The 24,879-nt window shown below is 42.8% G+C and overlaps 1 long non-coding RNA gene across 1 annotated transcript in view; it reads right to left on the reverse strand.

The window, feature by feature from the left end:
• Positions 1-7,412: 7,412 nt before the first annotated feature.
• Positions 7,413-24,879, reverse strand: part of LOC135964703 (uncharacterized) — a 49,583-nt gene continuing 32,116 nt past the window's right edge. Inside the window, exons 2-3 of the long non-coding RNA XR_012417170.1 lie at positions 13,673-13,792; positions 7,413-10,996 (exon numbers count right to left, since the gene is read on the reverse strand). This is a non-coding gene — a long non-coding RNA (uncharacterized lncRNA). The remainder of the gene's footprint in view (positions 10,997-13,672; positions 13,793-24,879) is intronic.

A 24,879-nucleotide genomic window follows, 5' to 3' on the forward strand; every position in this document is an offset into this window, starting at 1 on the left:
CTCTCCCCCTCTGCAGGCCCCAACCGAAGATTCCAGAGGTCCAAGGAGAGAGGGTAAACAAAGGAGGCTGACCTGGCTCTCCGACAATTCTAAGTCTTTGAGCTTCCAGGTCCTCCTCTAAGTGCTTTCATTTAGTCTTCACTGAACTCTACGAGGTAAGGACTATTATCCCTCTTGAAGGGATGAGGAGGCAGACACAGAGGTTGCAGCCTGTGCTCTGAGCCACTCAGCCATGCAGCCTCCCTTCATGTCCTGATGACCAGAAGAAGGAAGACAGCTGTGGCCCAGGGCTGGAAGGCAGGGTACAGGACCGTACCACACCTTTCCAGTGTGGTGGGACAGAGCCCCGGAGGAGGTGTGAACCACACACTTGGCAGTGCTAGACCTGCTGGTGAGAAGCAACAAGCGCCCATCAAAGCCTGTAGGACATGCATCGGGGGCAGGGTCACCTCCAAAGGGAAGGGGGAAATCTGTCTACACTCTGGATAGGCTGCATCTACACGATGCACACATGAGTAGGAGGGTTTGTGTGTGCATTGTATAGATGTACTCTTAATCCAGATTAACTCTGGCATTAACACTTAACTGGAGCAAGGAGGATCGCTTGAGGCCAGGAGTTCAAGACCAGCCTGGTCAACAAAGAAGACCCCCATCTCTGCAAAAAGTGTAAAAATCAACCAGGTGAGGTGGTACACACCTGTAGTCCCAGCTACTTGGGAGGCTGAGGCAGGAGGATCGCTTGAGCCCAGGAGGTCGATGCTGCAATGAGTTGTGATCGTGCCACTGCACTCCAGCCTGGGTGATAGAGTGATACCGTGTCTCAAAAAAACAAAAGAAAAGAAAAGAAAAAACTAGAGAAACATATCTAGTTGTGAACTAGCAGCCAAACCTTCTGAGCCTGAGTGCTTGTCATCACTGACCCAAAAAATTAAAAATTTTCTGAAACCCAGATAAGAAGCTGGAACTCTTCCTTGCTACCTTGAACTCGCGCTGTCTGCTCACTTCAAACGGCCTTACAACCCCACTATTTCACCGTTCAATGCCTCGGTCTACACCTTTGTCGGTTTAGAGGTGCAGATTAATTCCACAAGCTTGAGTAAATTCAGTCCTCGTTCCACAACCCCAATGTAGCGAGTACAGGCCAGACGAGGGGCCACACAGATCTTGAACCTTTTTTTTTCTGTTATTTTTCTTTTTGATACCATCTGCAGGGACATGTGAAAAGCTATAACTGCTTGAGTGAGGATTTTTCTGTCTACTGAACTGCTCTCTGAAATCCCAAAGGATAGCCATCTCTGAACAGCAATGTCATATTGCGCCCCCTCCTTGGGATTTACTTCCCTGAAAGTAACTGTCTCAACCACAGCCTAGCATCATCTCAAAGGCAAAGATAATTCAGCATAGTCCCGGCCTCATCTCCCTCTAGGTGTCTGGTAGAAGTGAGAGAACCATCCCGCATGCAGAAGAAAATGGATGGCCACTCCCCTTCACTTTCTCCTGGCAAGCTCTACTCAAGACAAAGTGGGTTCCTGCAGAAAAACAGGGAAGAAGTCATAGCTTGAGTCCAAGTGACCATTTCAACAGAGAGAGGCTTCCTATTGGTCCCCAACCAATGGGCCCCAGAAAACATTCCAAGAAACATCAGAGGGCTACCCTCTTTGGTACAAATGGGATTTTTAAAAGGCCACCACTTTAGTCATCGCCCTCAGGCAAGCAGATGTTGGAGGCTCTGGAAAAGGGAAAAGCTGGGCAAATCGAATGCCTAATAGGGCTTGCTTCCAGTGCGGTCTACAAGGTCACTTTAAAAAAGATTGTCCAAGTAGAAATAAGCCATCCCCTAGTCCATGCCTCTTATGTCAAGCGAACCACTGGAAGGCCCACTGCCCCAGGGGACAAAGGTCCTCTGAGTCAGAAGCCACTAACCAGATGATCCCGCAGCAGGACTGAGGGTGCCCAGGGCAAGCGCCAGCCCATGCCATCACCCTCACAGAGCCCCGGGTATGCTTGACCATTGAGACCCAGGAGGTTAACTATCTCCTGGACACTGGTGCGGCCTTCTCAGTCTTACTCTCCTGTCCCGGACAACTGTCCTCCAGATCTGTCACTATCCGAGGGGTCCTAGGACAGCCAGTCACTAGATACTTCTCCCAGCCACAAAGCTGTGACTGGGGAACATTACTCTTTTCATATGCTTTTCTAATTATGCCTGAAAGCCCCACTCCCTTGTTAGGGAGAGACATTCTAGCAAAAGCAGGGGCCATTATACACCTGAACATAGGAGAAGGAACACCCGTTTGTTGTCCCCTGCTTGAGGAAGGAATTAATCCTGAAGTCTGGGCAACAGAAGGACAATATGGACGAGCAAAGAATGCCCATCCTGTTCAAGTTAAACTAAAGGATTCCACCTCCTTTCCCTACTAAATGCAGTACCCCCTTAGACCCGAGGCCCAACAAGGACTCCAAAAGATTGTTAAGGACCTAAAAGCCCAAGGCCTAGTAAAACCATGCAATAGCCCCTGCAATACTCCAATTTTAGGAGTACAGAAACCCGACGGACATTGGAGGTTAGTTAGTGCAAGATCTCAGGATTATCAGTGAGACTGTTGTTCCTCTATACCCAGCTGTACCTAACCCTTATACTCTGCTTTCCCAAATCCCAGAGGAAGCAGAGTGGTTTACAGTCCTGGACCTTAAGGATGCCTTTTTCTGTATCCCTGTACATCTTGACTCTCAATTCTTGTTTGCCTTTGAAGATCCTTTGAACCCAACGTCTCAACTCACCTGGGCTGTTTTACCACAAGGGTTCAGGGATAGCCTCCATCTATTTGGCCAGGCATTAGCCCAAGACTTGAGCCAGTTCTCATACCTGGACACTCTTGTCCTTCAGTATGTGGATGATTTACTTTTAACTGCCCGTTCAGAAACCTTGTGCCATCAAGCCACCCTAGCGCTCTTAAATTTCCTTGCTACCTGTGACTACAAGGTTTCCAAACCAAAGGCTCAGCTCTACTTACAGCAGGTTAAATACTTAGGGCTAAAATTATCCAAAGGCACCAGGGCCCTCAGTGAGGAAAGTATCCAGCCTATACTGGCTTATCCTCATCCCAAAACCCTAAAGCAACTAAGAGGGTTCCTTGGCATAACGGGTTTCTGCCAAATATGGATTCCCAGGTATGGCGAAATAGCCACGCCATTATATACACTAATTAAGGAAACTCAGAAAGCTAATACCCATTTAGTGAGATGGACACCTGAAGCAGAAGCGGCTTTCCAGGCCCTAAAGTAGGTCCTAACCCAAGCCCCAGTGTTAAGCTTGCCAACGGGGCAAGACTGTTTTTTATGTGTCACAGAAAAAAACAGGAATAGCTCTAGGAGTCCTTACACAGGTCCGAGGGACGAGCTTGCAACCCATGGCACAACTGAGTAAGGAAATTGATGTAGTGGCAAAGGATTGGCCTCATTGTGTATGGGTAGTGGCGGCAGTAGCAGGCTTAGTATCTGAAGCAGTTAAAATAATACAGGGACAAGATCTTACTGTGTGGACATTTCATGATGTGAACGGCATACTCACTGCTAAAGGAGACTTGTGGCTGTCAGACAACCATTTACTTAAATATCAGGCTCTATTGCTTGAAGGATCAGTGCTGCAACTGCACACTTGTGCAACTCTTAACCCAGCCACATTTCTTCCAGACAATGAAGAAAAGATAGAACATAACTGTCAACAAGTAATTACTCAAACCTACGCCACTTGAAGGGACCTTTTCGAGGTTCCCTTGACAGATCCCGACCTCAACTTGTATTTTGATGGAAGTTCCTTTGTAGAAAAAGGACTTCAAAAAGCGGGGTATGCAGTGGTCAGCGATAATGGAATACTTGAAAGTAATCCCCTCACTCCAGGAACTAGTGTTCAGCTGGCAAAACGAATAGCCCTCACTTGGGCACTAGAACTAGAAGAAGGAAAAAGGGTAAATATATATACAGACTCTAAGTATGCTTGCCCAGTCCTCCATGCCCATGCAGCAACGTGGAGAGAAAGGGAATTCCCAACTTCTGAGGGAATGCCTATGAAACATCAGGAAGCCATTAGGAGATTCTTATTGGCTGTACAGAAACCTAAAGAAGTGGCAGTCTTACACTGCCAGGTCATCAGAAAGGAAAGCAAAGGGAAATAGAAGGGAACTGCCAAGCGGATATTGAAGCCAAAAGAGCCGCAAGGCAGGACCCTCCATTAGAAATGCTTATAGAAGGACCCCTAGTATGGGGTAATCCCCTCCAGGAAACCAAGCCCCAGTACTCAGAAGAAGAAATAGAATGGGGAACCTCACGAGGACATAGTTTCCTCCCCTCAGGATGGCTAGCCACCGAAGAAGGAAATGTGGTACATATACACCCTGGAATACTATGCAGCCATAAAAAAGAACAAGAACATGTCCTTTGCAGCAACATGGTTGGAGCTAGAGGGCATTATTTTTAGCAAACTAACGCAGGAAGAGAAAACCAAATGCCCCATGTTCTCACTTATAAGTGAGAGCTAAATGCTGAGAATACATGGACACATAGAAGGGAACAACACACACTGGGCCCTGTCAGAGGGTGGAGGGTGGGAGGAGGGAGAGGATCAGGAAAAATAACTAATGGGTACTAGGCTTAATACCTGGGTGACAAAATAATCTGTACAACAAACCCCCATGACACAAGCTTACCTGTATAACAAACCTGCAAATGTACGCCTGAACTTAAAATAAAAGTTAAATAAAATAAAATCACCCAAACAATTAGTCAAAATTTGGGGCGGTAAGTATGGGGTTCATTGAAGGGATCGTCTTTTGAGGGGAGACTGCAGGCGAGGATCTCCAGGATATAACTGCATCCACTCTATGTCCCCAGTAAGATAAAAATCCCCTGTGTAAAAGCCTGAATATAGAGCCCCCAGGCTCATGCATGCAAATGAATCTTGTACAATTTGTGCCCTTGAGGAAGAGCAGACTTATTTGCTACAGGTAGGTAATGTCAGATGTTTTTTCCCATTCACCTTCTTTTCCTCCTACCCGGTGAGCCTGTACACAGAACAGTCTGGAAGCTCTCAACAGGTACTGTCAGACATGGAGCCATCCCTAAAGGTGAGGAATGTGGAATAGCCTTAGGAACATTTTTCTCTACAATTGCCAGGTATTTCCTCATATTTTTTGGAATGATTTTGTTTTCCACATCTAAGCTCTGTAGTGCTGTTGGATACAGAGGTCCGTTGCTGGAAGCATCTCACGCTTTTCCCAGCTTGACCATACCTGCTGAAAAGCTCTCATGGGTTGCTAAAAATCCTCTCCCTCAAGGGTCTTCATATATTTATGTACATATATTTATGTACATCGAGGAAGGGTTTTCACAGAAACACTCTGAGGAAGCAGGGCCAATATGAGTTTCTCCATTCTACAAAAGGAAGTGCAGAAATGATTGCCAAAAACTCACTCAAGGTCCTCACAACCCAGCCACAGCACAAACAATACGTGGACTGAGGTCTCCCATCCAGTTCCATCTACTCCTGGCTATATCACCTTGGCTGTATCCCTGGGGTGGCAAAGCTCCTGTCCTCACACACGTTCCCTCCTTTTGTTTCAGCTCTTTCTTGTCTTTAATTGAAGCATTGCAACATTCGAGTCCCCAGGTAGCTTCCACATCCTTCCTTCCTCCCTAGAGATAACCACTATACTGAGTTCAGAACCTGTCGTGCCCATGTATATTTAATAGCTTTTTCTTTTCTTTTTTTTTTTTTTTTTGAGACCGAGTTTTTGCTCTTGTCACCCAGGCTAGAGTGCAATGGCACAGTCTCAGCTCTCTGCAGCCTCTACCTCCGGGTTCAAGCAATTCTCCTGCCTCAGCCTCCCAAGTAGCTGGGACTACAGGGGTGCGCCACCACACCTGGCTAATTTTTGTATTTTTAGTAGAGGCGGGGTTTCCCCATGTTGGCCAGGCTGGTGTCGAACTCCTGACCTCAGGTGATCCACCTGCCTTGGCCTCCCAAAGTGCTGGCATGACTGGCGTGAGCCACTGAGTCTGGCCTATTTAATAGTTTTTTATTTAAGTATGCACATATAAATACCATAAAGAGCTGTTTTGTAGATTTCAAAACCTTTTATATCATTCTGCAACTTTTTTTTTTCTTTCCACGATGGTTTAGAACTTTGTCCATACATTAGCCCTGATTCATTCATTTCAACTGTTACTGTACTCTACACTGTCACCTCTTCTCAACAGCCTTGCTGGAAGTCTGCGCCTTCCTGTCTTTCCTCCCTTCCTCCACAGGATTGAGTGTCAGAATTTGGAGCCAGATGGGCTCAGCAGTCCGTCCTGTGCTTCCGGTGAGCCAATCCCCTGCTACGTTACAGCCACTATTAATTTCCACCAGGGTTTATCCCAAGTGATTGGATTAATGAGAATGTTGATACAGTAATTTCACTGCCGCTTCATAATTAGTTCTCAGTGGCAGTTGTTGTAGTCATGATCCTTCTCAGTAGGAAGAGGTAGAGATAAAACTGGAAATAGAGCTTTTTGAAACTACGTGAAGCAGGAAATTTAAAATGGGACCTGGGTAATTCCTACCCAAAAGACCACTAAGACTTGATAAATAAAACTAAAGTAAAAGTTGTGCTTTGGGCATGTTGGGAGACATATGTAGGAATGTCATTTTCTCAAAATATTCTGATAAGATAATTAAACTAAACCATAATCAACTGAAAACTCTTTCTTTAATATGGAGAATTATATGGCATAAAAGCAGAATAAAGCTGCATATGTTGAACTGCTGGGTTAGGTGGCCATGAGAGCTGCGCATTGTCTGAGCTCACCATTCTAGGGGAGACAGATTGTCAAGCCCGTCCCTCTGATTGCAGCTGCCAGTTTCGTAGCAGTGAGATCCATGTCATTTACCCCTGGAGCCGAGCACATATCTAGTTTTTCCATTTGTAAAATGAATTGTTTAGCGAAGGAAGAAAAGTAGCAACAGTGAAGTTGTATTGGCACATAAGAATTTCCTAAAGGCTGCCCATGAAAAAAAGAATATACCAAGCTGCCAGAAGGGCTATAGAGAAGCTCACACATGGCAGCTACAAACAGGAAGGGAGGAAGCATGTCTACAAATGTTATAACAAAGCCAAGTTCATTCAGCAAACACCAGCCAAGGGCTTTCTAAGCCCAATGCTACAGCCTGAAGAGAAACAGAAAGGGCCTAAAGATAAGGGAAAGGAGGAAATATTTACTGAACATCTACTCTCTAATCTTATTCATGTTGAATTTCATTTTTACCACACAGAGAAGTGGATGCAAGCTCCATTTTGCTCATGAAGATGTTACAGGACCAACAGGTTGGTATACCCATTGCACAGTAACAGACCAACTACACTGAGACAGCAGAGTTTGCAGCAGAGAAAGAGTTTAATGATCACAAGGCTCCAAGAAAGGAGATGGAAGGAGACCCTCAAATCCATCACCCTGAGGAGCTCTAGGCTGGAGTTTTTAAGGGGATCATGGAGGGCAAAGGGGTTGGAAAATTGAGGTCCTTCATTGGTTAGAGGAAAGGGGATGAAATCATCAGAATATGGAAACTACATTCTTTGGTGAGTCAGTTCCTGTGAGGTCCTTCAGACCAGCTGACGTCAATAGCTTCATTGGTATGCAGAACCTGAAAGAATATCTCAAATGGAAAATGTAACACTTTATAACATTCAAGCTGTTATCTATAGAGCAGTTAAGGGGAACTATAATCTTGCAGGGTCTACGTGATTCTGAGGCAACAGGCACCAAACAGCTATAAGGAAGCAGGTCAGAGAGCAGGCTGTCCTCATGATTAATACTGAGTGTGCTGCAAGCTTGGTTTATCTTCCTTTCTTCCCCTTCCTTCTTCCATGACTAATTTTATAAAGTGTACAGGGATGGCTTCAAAGATGCCAATACTGAGAAAGGCTGTCTAATGGAGCCACTGCGATTCAGCTAAGCAGCAGCAGACCCAGGATTCATGCCCAGTTCTCTCTGACCTGAATGCCACCGGCTTCCCGAAGCAAACACGGCATCTCTCCAAAGGAATGGTCCTAGATTTGAAGAGCTTACAGCCTAACAAAGGAGATCACTTCAGTTTAATTTAAAAAATAACTCATTAGAAAACAACCATGGACAGAGAGATTGAGACTTCAGTACTCCTCATAACCAGGTAAAGTTCAGCCTATGAAATTTTATCTGTTTTCTTCCTACATTCTAGAAAAACACCACCTGAATGTTGTCATTTCTTCTATTTCTGTTTCCTAGGTTGATTTCTTTACAATCCACCTGACCACATGGATTGAAGTTTGTCATGAACATTGTCACTTTTTGGATCACCCAGGGTCTGAACCTCCTTCCAACGTTTGGGGTGTTCATAATCTTACGAATTTTAGTGAGAGGCAGAGGCTACCTCCCACTACAGGGGCCAAAAATGCCAACTGATTACCTTCTCAGTCCCCTTGCTGCTAGAACATGATCACATGGCCGAGGCTTTGAAACAGGAGTGAGTGAGGCAAGGAAGCAAAGACCACAGATGATTCTGAAGTTTAACGAGATTGAGCCCCTGGAGGAAGAGTGGTATAGTGCTGCGGCGGCAACCTGTGTCCAGAGCCAGGGCTCCTGGTGCTGGTACTGAGGGTGTAGTCTTCAGCAGGACAACAGTTGTGTCCTCCCCAGACCAGTTCTGTACTGGAATGTGCTGGGATTATATCCCTTGGTCCTGGCTTAGTGGCCTCTGAGCCCAGGTCTGCACATCTCTACTCTTCTACTGAGCTAACCAACATTATTTCTTAGACTATTTTAATCGATAATGAAGCTTAACTATAAAACTTGGACAAATCAGTTAAATCCTGCTTGCCTCCCCACAGAGAGACAACACACTGCTTGGAATTGGTGTCACCATTTGCATGCATCTTTAATACTTTATATTAGGGAACCCTGAGCACTACACGGCAATCATCCTGTATATTCTTAAACTTCATACAAATGGTGTCATACTCTATGTATCCTTCTGAAATTGGCTTTATCTCACTCAACACTATGATTATGGATTATCCCAGGATGATACATGTGGCTATTAGTTCACTCATTTTTACTGCTGTGGCTCTAATAGAATTCCGCTGAAAGAAGGTATCACAATTTGTACATTCCCTTATGGGCAGACATATGAGTTATTTCCAATGTTATGTTAATATAAATAATACTGCTGTAGACCCTCTGGTACATAGCTCCTGGTCTTTGTGTGCCAGGGTTCTTAGAAGGTATATTCCTAGGAGTAGAATTGATAGGTCCTACCACATGAGCCTCCCCAGGCTTACTAGATACTGCCATATATCTAGTTCTCTAAAGTGGTTGTATCTTATATTGGCTTAACAAGTTCCTTCTGCTTAAATGAGCCAGAGTTCATTTCTATTACTTTTTGTTTGTTTGTTTGTTTGTTTGAGACAGTCTCGCACTGTCGCCCAGTCTGGAGTGCAGTGGCGTGATCTCCGCTCACTGTAAGCTCTGCCTCCCGGGTTCACGCCATTCTCCTGCCTCAGCCTCCCGAGTAGCTGGGACTACAAGCACCCGCCACCACACCCGGCTAGTTTGGTGTATTTTTAGTAGAGACGGGGTTTCACTGTGTTAGCCAGAATGGTCTCCATCTCCTGACCTCATGATCCGCCCGCCTCGGCCTCCCAAAGTGCTAGGATTACAGGCGTGAGCCAATGCGCCCGGCCCATTTCTGTTACTTTTAACTAAGAATACAGTCTGATGTTGGGAGACAATTTCCATGGGTTTCTCACCTTTCTACATGTCTTAGAGCTGAGGTTATTACTGTCTTTGTTCCAGGGCATCTTTCCAAGGATTTTGGAGAATGAAAAGCTTTGGAAAACAGAGGTAGGGTCTCAGAAGCAGAAGGCAGGGCATATATATTCTCTGTGCAGAATAACAAAGATAATGTCTCCTTCCAGGGCAAAAGTCAAGTAGGCTTAAAGTCATCATAAAAGATTCAGGTTACTTAGGCTTGGGATTCCTTTCTTGAAATGAACCCCACTGTGTATGCAGGTATCATCTAAATATCTTCACATCCCTGGGGCTCAAGGAAGCAGTATAAATGATGGTATTCTGGCTATAGTCATTGCAATAAGTAACTGAGTCCTTTGTCTCTGACTCAGGAGCCTCATGCCTTCTGCCAGCATCCATGAAACTCTGGCAAGCTGACTTACTAGCTTTCGAGCAGGATAAAATCTCAGACCCTTCACAGTCCTTGAAAAATGACACAGAAAGTAGGGTAGTTTGTGCAATCAACCCTCAGGGAAACTAGGAGGGGGACCTGAGATTGGTTGTCTGAACTGATCACAGCTTATGACACTTAAAAAAATTAATATTAAAAAATGAGACTTTCGCCATTCATGTGTACACATTAGGAATGCTCCCAGCTCTAAGCAATGGAATATTGATGTTAATAGTGGCTTAAGCAACAAAGACTTAATTATATCATGTAACAAGAACTCTGGAAATAAGAATTGCAGAGCTGGTACAGAAGCCCAGTGAGGCTAAAGGCCCAGGCTCCTTTTTCCTGTTCTGCCCTATCATCCTTAGTTGTCGCCTCATTGTTACAGCTTCAGGCAGCTTGCCTGCATCAAGGTAGGAAGATGAGAGAAAATCTGGCACCAGTTGTATCTATTCTTTTAACCAGAAAAACAAACCATTGCCCTGAAGGTTTCTGGACTGGGATAAATCCATCACTACTCATGACTTTCAGCTGGGCAAATGCTACCTGCACCCAACACAACCAGTAAACAAGGAAGAAGAGGCCAAAGGAAAGCGGGATGAATGTTCGACAAGGATCCAACAGTGTCTGCCACAGTCTACCCAGAGATCCCCCAACATCCCAATATCTGACCCAGGTGCCATATCCAGCTCAAAGTCCAGGATCTTAGGTCCAAATGTGTCTTCTCAAGGTCTAATTACCTGTAAGCTAAAAGAAAAAACAAAAAACAAAAACAAAAACAAAACAAAACAAAAAAAAATTATTTAATTCACCTGCTCAACAGTATTAAGGAAGTAATAGAATAAGGGAAGCAACATTTTTCAGAAAAGAGAAAAATACAAGGCAGTCACCCATCCACAACTCGCATGCCATATCCCACTAAAAGTGAACAGAGCAGACACACTGGTTGGCAGTCTTGAGCTCTTCACTGTGCCAGGCCAGCAACACCTGGTTCTGCCTTTGAAATGACCCTCTCTGTCCATTGGCCTCTTTGCCCCCTTGTCCTGGACCCTGGAGGCGCTGCCTTGCCCACTGCCCTCCACAGCCCCTCTGAGATAGGAACTGAGGAGGATGCCCTGGAGTTACATGATTTTCACAGTCTTTTTTATTTTTTAGAGGTGGGATCTCACTGTGTTGCCCAGTCTAGTCTCAAACTCCTGGGCTTAAGCCATTCTTCCACCTCAGCCTCCCGAGTAACTGGGGTTACAGGCACACACCACTATTCTTGGCACAGCCTTTTTTTTTTCCCCTGGTACATTGTTTCTTATACACTTTTATAAGGCTATTATGTACATTCTTAGACAAGTCTTTCTTTGGATACCAGGAACCAATTTTTCACCTATCCAATTAGAAAAGGTCAAAATCTTGGATAACACATTGTGTTGGCAAGGTCATGTAGGCAGCCACTCTCATACTGCTGATGGGAGCATAAACTGGAACTACTTCCATGGAGGGCAATTTGGCTAAATATATTACTCACATATATATGAGTAATTCTGAGATAAATATAGATATCTATCTATATACATTTGACTCTATACATATACATTACTCATGCAATGTCTTTTGACTAATTCCATTTCCAGGAATGTATCAAACAAATGTATTTACGCATAAAAACGACAGTTCTACAGGATTATTCATTGCAGCTGTGTTTCTAAAGCACAAGCTTGGAAAGAACCTAAATGCCAATCAACCAGGGATGGCTGAATAAAATATGGTACATCCATACAATGATATTCTATGCAGAACTCATTGTATATTGTATACCGAGAATGCTCTTAACTTAGATCTCCAAGAAACGTTGTTAAAAACAAATTCCAGAAATTCACTTCCCGGGTTCTCCAGCACGTCAGTCATGGGCACATGATCTAGACTCCACCAATAAGAAACACCTGGGCTGGGCCAGGCACGGTGGCTCACGCCTGTAATCCCAGCACTTTGGGAGGCCGAGACGGGCGGATTACGAGGTCAGGAGATGAAGACCATCCTGGCTAACATGGTGAAACCCCGTCTCTACTAAAAAATACAAAAAAAAAAAAAAATTAGCCGGGCGTGGTGGCGGGTGCCTGTAGTCCCAGCTACTTGGAGGCTGAGGCAGGAGAAGGGCGTGAACCCGGGAGGCAGAGCTTGCAATGAGCCGAGATTGCGCCACTGCACTCCAGCCTGGGAGACAGAGCAAGACTCCCCCTCAAAAAAAAAAAAAAAAAAAAAAGAAAGAAAGAAAGAAAGAAAAAGAAACACCTGCGCTGGGTACGGTGGCTCATACCTGTAATCCCAGCACTCTGGGAGGTCAAGGCAGGAGGATCACTTGAGGTCAGGAGTTCAAGACTAACCTGGCTAACATGGCAAAACCCTGTCTCTACTAAAAATTAGAAAAAATTAGTCGAGTATGGTGGCACATGCCTGTAGTCCCAGTTACTCAGGAGGCTGAGGCAGGAGAATCCCTTGAACCAGGGAGATGGAGGTTGCAGTGAGCCAAGATCACGCCACTGCACTCTAGCCTGGGCGACAGAGGCAGGCTCCATCTCAACAACAACAACAAAACACCTGCTGCAAATTTTGAGCCAGGAGGCACTTATGCAAAGAAGTGAAAGCCGCAGATAATTCTATCTGGCAGCATTGTACCAAGAATGAGCTCCAGGACCACAATGGCTATTGCTCGTCCAGAGCCAGAAGTGTCTGCGGTACTATACACTTCTGTATATACAGTGGCAGAGGCAGTAGTGATAGTCACATAGAAATAGAACCAATCCTATAAAAGTAATTTTGATCATGGCTCCTGGTTATGTAGCCTTCAAGTCTAGTTTTCCAAGGCCTTTCACTGAGTGGGTGTGAACTACCCAACATCCTTTTAATAAATCGCTTTGCTACTAATGTCCATCAGAATCAGTGTTTGTTACTTGCAATTAAGGACCCTGATATATGAGTCGTTTTCTGAGGATAAGTGATTCAGAAACATCGAGGTTCCAGGCACACCCAGAAAATTGATGGTACAGTCACACTAGAAGCATATCAACATGATTGTGTGGGCTATGGTGCTTCTTAGAAAAACAACTTAAGCTCTATTCTTTTCTGGAGTTCATCCACATCTTGCATAGATACTGTTGGAATGGCATATATAGTCCTTCGTTCAGGAGGGCTGAGGACCCTACAATGATTAATTTTACATGTCAACCTCACTACTCCATGGGGTGCCCAAATGTTTGGTTAAATATTATTCTGGGTATGTCTATAAGGGTGTTTCTGGATGAGATTAACATTTGAATCAGTAGACTGAGTCAAGCAGATTGCCCTCCCCAGTGTGGGCAGACCTCATCCTATCAATTGAAGGCCTGAATTTTAAAAAGGCTGAGTAAGAGGGAATTTACTCTCTCTGTCTACCTGATGGCCTTGGAGCTGGAGTATTGATCATCTCCTGCCTTGGAACTTGGACTGGAGCTTGTACCATTGGCTCTCCTGGTTCTCAGTCTTTGAATTCCAGATCTTGGTACTTTTCAACCTCTGTAATTACATGAGATAATTCCTTATATCTCTTCATCCATATCCATCCATACATAAGATATATAAGACATACACACACATACACACACACACATATATACACATACATAGAGGTATATCTCATTTCATTGAGCTTTGCTTTATTGCACTTGGCAGACATTGTGTTTTTTACAAATTGAAGGTTTGTGTTAACCCCATGTTGAGCAATTCTATCATTAAGATTTTTCCAACAGCGGGTACTCACATTGTGTCTCTGTGTCACATTTTGGTAATTCTCACAATGTTTTAAACATTATTCTTATGATTATATTTGTTATGGTGATCTGCGATCAGTGATCTTTGATGTTACTATTGTACTTGTTTTGGTGGGCCACAAACTGTGCCCATGGAAGATGGTGAACTTTATCAATAAATGTGGGTGTTCTGATTACTCCACCAACTGGCTGTTTCCTCATCTCTCTTTATTTCCCTGGGTTTTCAGATTCCCTGAGATACAATATTATTGAAATTAAGCCATTGAAGAACCCTACAATGGTCTGTAAGTATTCAAGTAGAAGGAAGAATTGCATGTCTCTCACTTAAAAGCTACAGGCCAGACACAGTGGCTCATGCCTATTATCCCCGCACTCTGTGAGGTCAAGGTGGGCAAATCACTTGAGGTCAGGAGTTCAAAACCAGCCTGGCCAACATGGCGAAACCCCATCTCTGCTAAAAATACAAAAATTAGCCAGGCATGGTGGTGTATACCTGTAATCCCAGCTACTCCGGAGGCTGAGGCAGGAGAATCATTTGAACCAGGGAGGCAGAGGTTGCAGTGAGCCGACATCATGCCACTGCACTCCAGCCTGGGTGACAAAGCAAGACTCTATCTCAAAAAAAAAAGTTAGAAATGATTAAACTTAGTGAGGAAGGCATGTCTAAAGCCAAGATAGGTGAAAAGCTAGGCCTCTTGTGCCAAACAATTAGCCAAGCTATGAATGCAAAGAAAAAGTTTTTGAAGGAAATTAAGAGCTACTCCAGTGAACACACTGATGATAAGGAAGGGAAACAGTCTTATTGCTGATACGGTGAAAGTTTGAGTAGTCTGGATAGAAGATCAAACCAGCCACAACATTCCCTTAAGCCAAAGCCTAATCCAGAGCAAGACACTAACTCTATTCAATTCTATGAAGTCTAAGAGAGGTAAGGAAACAACAGAAGAACAGTTGGAAGCTAGCAGAGGTTGGCTCATGAGGTTTAAGGGAAAAAGGGATTTTCATTACATAAAAGTGCAAGGTGAAGCAGCAAGTGCTGATGTAGAAGCTGCAGCAAGTTATCCAGAAGATCTAGCTAAGATCATTGATGAAGATGGCTTCACTAAACAACAGATTTTCAGTGTAGGCAAAATAGTCTTGTATTGAAAGAAGATGCCATCTAGGATTTTCATAGCTAGAGAGAAATAAATGCCTGGTTTCAAAGCCTCAAAAGACAGGTTGACTCTCTCGTTAGGGGCTAATAAAGCTGGTGATTTTAAATTGAAGCCAATGTACTATCCATTCTGAAAATCCTAGGGCTCTTGAGAATTATGCTAAATCTACTCTTCCTGTACTCTATAAATGAAATAACAAAGCCAGGATGACAGTGCATCGGTTTACAACGTGGTTTACTGAATATTTTAAGCCCACTGTTGAGACCTACTTCTCAGAAAAGAAAAATTCCTTTCAAAATATTACCATTCATTGATAATATACCAAGTCACCCAAGAACTCTGATGGAGATGTATAAGGAGATTAAGGTTTTCATGCCTGCTAATACAACATCCACTCTGTAGTCCATGGATCAAGAAGTCATTCTGATTTTCAAGTCTTATTATTTAAGCAATACATTTCATAAGGCTATAGCTACCATAGATAATGATTCCCCTGAAGGATCTGGGAAAAGTAAGTTAAAAACTTTCTGGAAAGGATTTACCACTCTAGATGCCATTAAGAACATTTGTGATTCATAGGAGAAGGTCAAAATATCCACATTAGTAGGAGTTTGGAAGAAATTTATTCCAACTTTCATGAATGACTTTAAGGAGTTTAAGTTTTCAGTGGAGGAAGGAACTGCAGGTGTGGTGGAAACAGCAAGAGAACTAGAATTGGAAGTGGAGCCTGAGGATGTGACTGAATTGCTGCAACCTCATGATAAAACTTGAACAGATGAGGAGTTGCTTCCTATGGATGAGCAAAGAAAGTCATTTCTTAAGATAGAATCTATTCCTGGTGAAAATGCCGTGAACATTTTTGAAATGACAGCAAAGGTTTAGAACATTCCATAAACTTAATTGATAAAGCAGAAGTAGGGTTTGAGAGGATTGACTCCAATTTTGAAAGAAATGCTACTGTGAGTAAAATGCTATCAAACATCATCCCATGCTACAGCAAAATCTTTCCTGAAAGGAAGAGTCAATCAATGTGAGAAACTTCATTGTTGTCTTATTTTAAGAAATTAACACAGCCACTCCAACCCTCAGCAATCACCAACCTGATGAGTCAGCAGCCATCAACATCAAGGCAAGACTTTCCACCAGCAAAAACATTATGATATGCTGAAGGCTCAGATGATCATTAGCATTTTTTGGCAGTAAAATATTTTTAATTAAGGTATGTACATTGTTTTTGGACCTACTGCTATTGCATACTTAATAGACTACAATATAGTGCAGACATAACTTTTATATGCACTGAGAAAACAAAAAATTCATGTGACTCACTTTATAGCAATATTCACTGAACCAGCAATGTCTCCAAGGTATGTCTGTGTGTATACATACATACATATATATCTCCTATCTGGAGATATTTTCCAGAGATATATTTTCTCTGGAAAAACGCTAATAGAGACCCTCTCAGGAAAGAAATGTTCCTAGAGGAATAAGGAAATGTACTTCGCCCAGTAAGGAAGGGAAGGCATTTATTTAACAAGGTCTGTTAGGTTAAACCAAGATTTCTCTAACTTTGGCTATCCATTCACAGGCCACTTAATGGACATTTGGAGCACAAATTTTAGGTCATTTCTAAAGAGATTCATTGTCAAATTTATGATAAAAATAAAAATACATAAAATCAATACAACTCATTTCAGATCAATGGAAAAAATGACAGTTTGAACTCTTTCACTCTTTGGACAGATGACATAGTTTGCATCACAGGATTCCACATCTGACTGGTTTCTTCTATATTTACCTAAACTTACCAGTTGCAAGTTATTGAGCAGGGCAGCAAGAGTTTGGCTCTGTGGGAGAGTGCTAGATATTTGGGTTGAACAGGGACACGAAAACCCTGGAGAATGACTCACTGAAGACTCCTTTCAACTCTCTGTCAGATGCTAAGTCAATAAGCACATCACACTGAAAAGCTGGAGGGATGACTCTGGGCTTGGCATCAGTGCTGAATGGATTCCTAATCTACTCTTTGGAAAGTAGCTTTTCACGCTCCATTGCAGCCCCTGGAGGTAATTTTAAAATATGCCCATAATACATCATTGATTTATTTCTCCCTGAGAAGAAAATCATCAAATGTTAAAGAAAAGACAAACTTTCTGCAACTGTCCTATTTGTACCATGGGCAGTCTGGTATCTTATCCTCAGTATTAAAATTCATGGTCACTAAGCCCTGAGGCAATAGGTTCGGGCTCTAAAGACTATAAACACATGGCTGAGATAACACTAGTTGAGCAAAGCACTTGAAGTCTCAGAAGTAATTTATGACATTATCAGTGCCATGAAGAAATGTTTCCATTTCATTCCTGATTTCAAAAATTCTTGAGCACTGCTTTCTCTTTGACAGGGTACTTCAGTGTTGAAAATGTATTGTACTAGGTGCCCAGTGGGTATAACTTGGATAGACTCACAATTTTCATTATTTTTGTCAACCTTGAATCAAGATCAAGATAAATCAAGATCAAGATCAGCATAAATACCATTGGCTACCAATTGTTCTCAGGGAATAGAGTCATGTGTGAATCAACATTGCAGAGGAGGCTGGGCACAGTGGCTCACACCTGTAATCTTGAGCCCAGGAGTTTGAAATCAGCCTGGGCAACATGGTGAAATCCCATCCCTACAAAAAAACACAAAAATTAGCCATGCGTGGTGGCTTGCGCCTGTAGTCCCAGCTACCCAGGAGACTGAAGTGGGAGGATCCCTTGAGCCCAGAAAGTTGAGTGAGCCATGATCTCACCACTGCCTCTAGCCTGGGCAACAGAGTAAGATGCTGTCTCAAAAAAACAAAACAAAACAAAAAACCTTGCAGAGCAAACCTTTATCAATCAGTGCACTGCCTTGCTATACACATAGGTAAGTATACTCAGAGAAGATACCAACACATATTTATTAATCTATAGCACAGCTCATGACCTAATCAGCAACTAAATGAATAACCTTTTCGATAGCGCAAACTTTTTAGTGACAAAGACAAAAAGTTTTCTAAGCTCTTTTCCCTCATGTATGTTTCCCATGCATCACACCTGTGCCACAAGCCAATTCACACTCTACCTACACATCAGGGGTTTTCCTCCAACCACGCATGATTGCAATTGCTCTTTCATATTGCCTGTGATATCCAAGAGCACCATTTTTTAAATGAATTTCTCAATAACTCATTTTGCTTAGCCCCATGTATATTTATCATCAGTTTTTGGTTGGTTTTACAAGCTTCCTATCAACAGTGTTACTAATACCTTTTTCTGTTTTGAGGACTCTGGAATTCTAAATGATATCACTGTAGTTTCAGTCTTGGCTCTGCCATTAGCAACAAGATTAATCAGTTGGACATTTACTAAAGAGGTCTGTGTGCTTTGGGAACAACACAAGAACTTTGAAGGCTCCCTATTATACTTGACAAAGTTTCATAGCAAACAACTTATTAGGGACCAGGTGGAAAATAGATTGCTTCCATTAAAATCCAATTTCTCATTTATTTACTCTCATACTTCTTATTTGCACTCCTCTTTTGACAAATTGTGCGGTTTTACTTGTTCCAGCACACAAAGTCACATTCTGTGGTGTTTACATTATTGTTTTCATCTCCATTTTGATGCTTCTATGAACCACTTATGAGCCATCTATCCTTTTTAAGCAAGAGAAATGCTGCAACACATTTCAACCTATAAATGTTCCCTTAACTGCTGCTTTCAGTGTTTGCAATGGGTTTCGATATAAAGAGTTCTCCTGTTCTTCATGTCAATGCTTTTCTAGATATTACAGTACAAAAGTGATAATAGATGCCAAATTCAATCCATGTAAATGACATTGACCTAGAAGAACTGAGTCTGTTCAGTGAAATGTTGCAGAAGATGATACTGTGAAAATGCAAAACATACACAACCTTTGAGAAGATGAACACCATGACTTCATTGGTTGTCTTTTTTTTTTTTTTTTTTAATATCTGTGAATCATTTAATTGCTGAGCTGGGACCACAAGTAATCAGTGATCTGGTCACCCTTTTGATTGTCCAAATTACTAAATCAATGTTTGTTTCATTTTTTGCTGTTGTTGTTAACCTATTTCATTTTTTGAATTTAGAAATAATTTTTTTATTTCCAGAAACTTTTTGGTTTTTTGCTCTTTGACAATTCCTTTGCAATATAGTCTAATATTTCAGTAAGGTTTACACAATGTCTTTGAATCTCTTGTTTCTTCTCAAGTCTCAATCAGCACTCCCTAGCCTGGCTTTGGCTAGGTTTCGCTTCAAGCCACTGAGCCTGCTAAATGGTTCAGGGCCTTTCTTTGCCTACTTGCAAAGAAAGTAGGCAAAGACTTAATGCAGGTCAGGATGTTGAGTTCTTGCAAGCCCCATGGAGCTGGCCACTTGGGAAGGAACTGTTTCTCCTATGAGTCAGGGCCCAGTGGCCTGGCAAATGGGGGCCTCTTGACTGAAACCCCTGAGGAGACACTCAGGATCTCAGGGACTTTGGGAAGACCAGTCCTCTCCCAACCACATGGAAAGAGAGCAGCTCAACCCAGCAGGGCAGTTCCTCTTGAGGGAGACCAAGACCTGTGGAATCAGCAGCCCGTGCCCTCTGGATCAGTGGGCTCTGGCCTAGGCTTTGCCAGAAAGTTTGGCTTCCTCCCAGGTCCTCGGGTGTTCTCTCGGTATTGCAAATAATGGTGCACCAATGCAACCCTCTACTGGCCTTTGCCTGCACTTCTTCTCATGCTCAAAGCTCCAGATGTGTTTGGGATCCCTCTCTAGCCTCCAACAGGGAGCCACACTTGTCTTACTGGTCAAGGAACCCAGCAGAGAGAAAAGGACAGGGGGTCATGACAGTGCTCGCCAACCAACATCGTTCCAGAATCCCCAGTATCCAATCTGTCTCCCATTGAACTCCTCCTTCAGGTGGTCACCAGTGAGATTTATCTAAAACACGAAAATGTCAGGCTCTGATGAGAACCGTTTGTGATTCTCCATCACCCGAAGTCGAAGTGCAAGCTCTGGAGCACGGTTTACTAGTTTTATTCCACCACTTTTTACCTCTGAATAGGACAGAACTGCTTGTGGTTCTAACATCGTTGCTGCGTTCCTGTGTGTTCCTATCAATGCGGCTACATCTCACTTCCAGTGTTTCTTTTATCTCGAGATTTAGCCCAGGTGTCACCTCCTCCAGGAAGTTGTCCCTTAACCCCCAGGTTCGGTGAAATACCTCTACTCTGTGCTGCCATAGCACTTTGCGAATGCCTCTCTTCTAATGTTTACCTAATGCTGTCACTGTTTCCAGTGGGTTTTGATGCAAAGTTCCCCTGTTCTTCATTTCACTGGTTTTCTAGATATTATAATACAAAAGTCACCATAATAGATGCAAAATTCAAGTAATGTAAAGAACACATAAATGACCTGTAAACACATCGACCTAGAAGAACTGAATCAACACATTATGTTGAACTTCTGTTATGCTGTCTCCTTCGAAGCCATTAAACCCTCAAAGTTGACAACTTTGTCTTACTCATTTCTGTATCCCCGGAGCCTAGCACAGTACCAGCCACGTGGCATGTCCACAAAATATTATTTGTTGAGTTAAATTGAACATATGTCACAGTTTCCAACCAGACTGAAATTTCTACTCTTTTTACAGTCCCCCCACCAATGCCCCAGGAGTACTTAATGAGTTAAATTTGAGCATTTAATGTACAACTCCCATAACAAAGAATGTTGCATCCTTGAAAGGAAATATTGCATTTCAGAAGCCATCTGAGATTACAATATCACCTGGCCTCAGATTTCTATAGATGGATATTTTTACCCAAATAATACCACACTGCTTATTTGATATCTGAAACTCTTATTCATCTAGAGCAGGAGAACTCATTCCTATTGTCAAGGCTGCAAAATTCTATAATGCACCATGTGAAATAGGCCAAGGTGTTGCTATCAGCAGTGACAGATTCTTATGCCGGCTGAGGACTTGGCTGCTTTGCCAGAAAGTTTCCTTCAACCAGACCACAGTGTCCGTTTCTCCCTGAATAATCCACATTTTCCAGTCTGTTATGATGCATTCCTTTCCCAGCTCCTTTTTATCTGGCCTGATTCTGCCACATCACCACATTATTCCCACAGCCCACTTCCTGTGGGGGACTAGATTTGGCATCAGTTCTTATTTTTCCCCAAAGCTCAGGTAACAACAGCTTGGGGAAAAAAATCTTTGAGAGTACCCATCTCCTAAGTTTAATAGAAAGGAGAGAAAACTGGCGGGCCAGGAGGGGCGAGGGCGGGGATCTCTGCATAGAGTACATTTCTAAGCTAACAAAGAAGATAGATTTTATATGAGCGTGATGAAGAACCACCATACATCACCCATTTTCCTATAAGGTGAGGATTTGTTCTTAATCAGCAATACAGATACCATCCCTTCAGGCCATTGTCAGAGAATGTAACCCTGAACTACCTACTCCCACCTCTTTTAGAAAGCCTTGCTAAGAGAAATGATGCTTAAGAAGGAAGGCCTAGAGTCATCCACTTCTGACTTCAATCCTATCTACTGTTGAAGTTAAATCACCAAAAAGCCCCCAATGGTCCCGTCTACAAAATCATCTTTCACTGAAATGGCCTGGAATGTTTAATATCAACTTTCACTGAATATCACAAGAGATGGAGCACAAAATGTGACTCTTCTTTTGTTATAAATCTTGCCATTAAAGAGATTACTCAACATTCCCAGCAAGAACAAGAAGGACAGCAATAAAAACCCTGTGCGCAGAAAAACCTGAAAAACTCGCAAATCAGAGGAGAACAGGCAGACCAGATGACTAAAGTTAACATGATATCCTGGATTCAATCTTGGAACAGAAAAAGGAAATTAGTGGGGAAACTGCTGAAATCGAAATAAAGTCTGGTGTTTACCTAACAGTTATGTACCAGTATCAGTTCCTTAGTTTTGGCAAATGTATCATGGTTCTAGAAGATGTTGACATTAGGAGGAATTGGATGAGGAGTATACAGGAATTTGATATTATCTTTGCAACTTTTCAGTACATCTAAAATTATTCCAAGATTAAAAGTTTATTTTTTAAAAAGACTTGCAGGGCCGGGTGCAGTAGCTCATGCCTGTAATCCCAGCACTTTGGGAGGCTGAGGCAGTTGGATCACTTGAGGCCAGGAGTTTGAGACCAGCCTGACCAACACAGCCAAACCCCGTCCCTAATAAAAATACAAAAATTCGCTGGGCATGGTGGTATGCACCTGTAGTCCCGGCTACTTGGGAGGCTGAGGCACTAGAATTGCTTGAACCTAGGAGGCAGAGGTTGCAGTGAGCCAAGATCATGCCACTGCACTCCAGCCTGGGTGACCGAGAGAGACTCTGTCTCAAAATAAATAAATTTTAAAATAAATAAATAAATAAATGACTTGCAAGAGAAGCTTAGAGTCAAGAAAAAACACATCTCCCAAGAGAGTCTCGTACACATTCTTCTTTTTAACCACAAATACCCATAACTATTGTTCATTTATTTTCACTTTTGCTGTTTAGATGCTCAGAGCCAAACTCTACGCGGATTATATCAATTTTATTAATCCTTACGGTTATCATATTTGCTTCCTCATTTTTCCTGATCCTAATTTCCCTTTTCTATCAGGAATAAAGATAAATGCAGCAATAAACCTTGCTGCATTTTTGCTCTTGTCGTCATAAACCAACTGTAATCTTTTCAAGAAGGAGGCTCTGCATTCATTATAAACCTGAAAACTGTCCAAAGGCAGGGGAGCAAGATTGGGAAGGTTTAGGAAATCACGGGTCACGATGTACAACTGAAGGAATCGGGTTTCTTAGGCAGAGAGATGACTCAGGAGACAAATGATGGTTATCTTCAAATGACTGAGCAATTGCCCTTGAGAAAGCAGGAAAGACTGGCTCTGTGTTGCACCAAAAGGCCGAATCCCAACCAAGGGATGTATATCATGAGAGGAAGACCTCAACTCAGCACATGGAGTAACTAACAAAGCTTTCCAATGAGGGAGTGGTTAGAACCCCTTTCCATAGAGAAACCTGAGCAGCATTTAGATCGTTTTAACAGCATCCCAGGTATGCACATTACACTGATGCAGCTGGCCTGCAGCCCACGCCTTGAGTAGCAAGCCTCTACTCTAGACCATCCATCAGGCATCCCTCATTGAGGAGGTTAAACTAGAAGATCTCTACAGCTTCTTCCAGATGCAAGTTCCAAGATTATATAAAAGTAGTTTAGATCAGCCTGGGCAACACAGAAAGACCCTGTCTCTAAATAATTTTTTGTTTAAATTAGCTGGGCATGGTGGCACATGCCTATAGTCCCAGCTACTTGGGAGGCTGAGGTGGGAGGATCCCTTGAGCCCAGGAATTCAAGGCCACAGTGACCTATAATCATGCCACTGCACTCCAGCTTGGGCAACAAAGCAAGACTTCGTTTCTTAAAAAAAAAAAAAAAAAAAGAGTAGTTCATATGGGTGCTCATCATTAAATGTTTAGTCAGGAGCTATAGGGTGCCCCTCTGCAGCCACTGTCTTTTAATCCTCTGAACAACTCTTCAAGTTGGCCTAGAAGGAGCATTTCTGCCCCACTGGCCAGGTCTTTTCACACTGCCTTTGTCTATAGTGGCAGTGCTTGCAAGCTGACTCTGGCGTGATGTCCCAAAGGCAGAGTCTGAGACAGTTACATATATTGTTTTGGGAAAAGGTTATGGGTGACTAAGTTAGGTGACCAATTTAGTCAATCATTGTGACTGTGGCAACCAACTCAATAATATGTTGAGAAGAGGCCAAGTCTATCTGTTTTGGAAGGAAATCTACATGCCCTCAGTATCCCTAGCTTCAAGCAGAAGTTCCTCTTCTGTCTATAGTTGGGTTAATGCTGTATCATATACACAATGTGGCACCCACTAGCTATGTGGCCTTGGGCCAATCACTTACCTTCTGTCTATTCCTCACACTCTCCAGGGAGTTAGATAAGTATTTCTGAGAACCCTTAGAACTAATATTATAGATTATAAGTAGAGGTAAAGTGACACTTTTTAAAGCATCTAACAATCATATAACAAGTCAAGGATCATCTAAATGTTACATCTCAAGCTTTCAACAAAAGTCTTCATTGTAGAGCCCTAATAATGGAAAAAGAGTAAGGCTGGTGGGAGCAGAGGACAGCAAAAAGAGAAGGCAGATAAGCTACAAGTCTGCCTTTCTTCATGGTCCAGGACACATAGCCCTCCTGCACAAATAACTCACAATCATTCTGTGCCCAGTTATCATCAGACCTTCGGCTGAGAGAAAACTGCAAGTTAGCTCACTGCAACCTTGGCATTATTAGTACTGCACGTAACTTTCTCCAACACAAGCACCATCCTATAAAACCCCCTTGTAGCTTTCTCCAACACAAGCACCATCCTATAAAACCCCCTTGCAGTCAGCTCCTCTCTTGCTGACTTGCCCATTGCTTTCTTGCAACAAATTTTCTTACTTTCTTTAATAAATCTGCCTTTCTTTACCTACAGTTGTTTACCACCTGCACGATACCAGTCCCAGATAGTCATTACCCACACTCATTCACCAGCAGTTTGATTTTTTTATCTTTTTTTTTTTTTTTAGACGGAGTCTTGCTC

The sequence above is a fragment of the Macaca fascicularis genome, chromosome 8 (genome assembly GCF_037993035.2).
Source record: "Macaca fascicularis isolate 582-1 chromosome 8, T2T-MFA8v1.1".
In the NCBI taxonomy this organism is placed as follows: domain Eukaryota; kingdom Metazoa; phylum Chordata; class Mammalia; order Primates; family Cercopithecidae; genus Macaca; species Macaca fascicularis.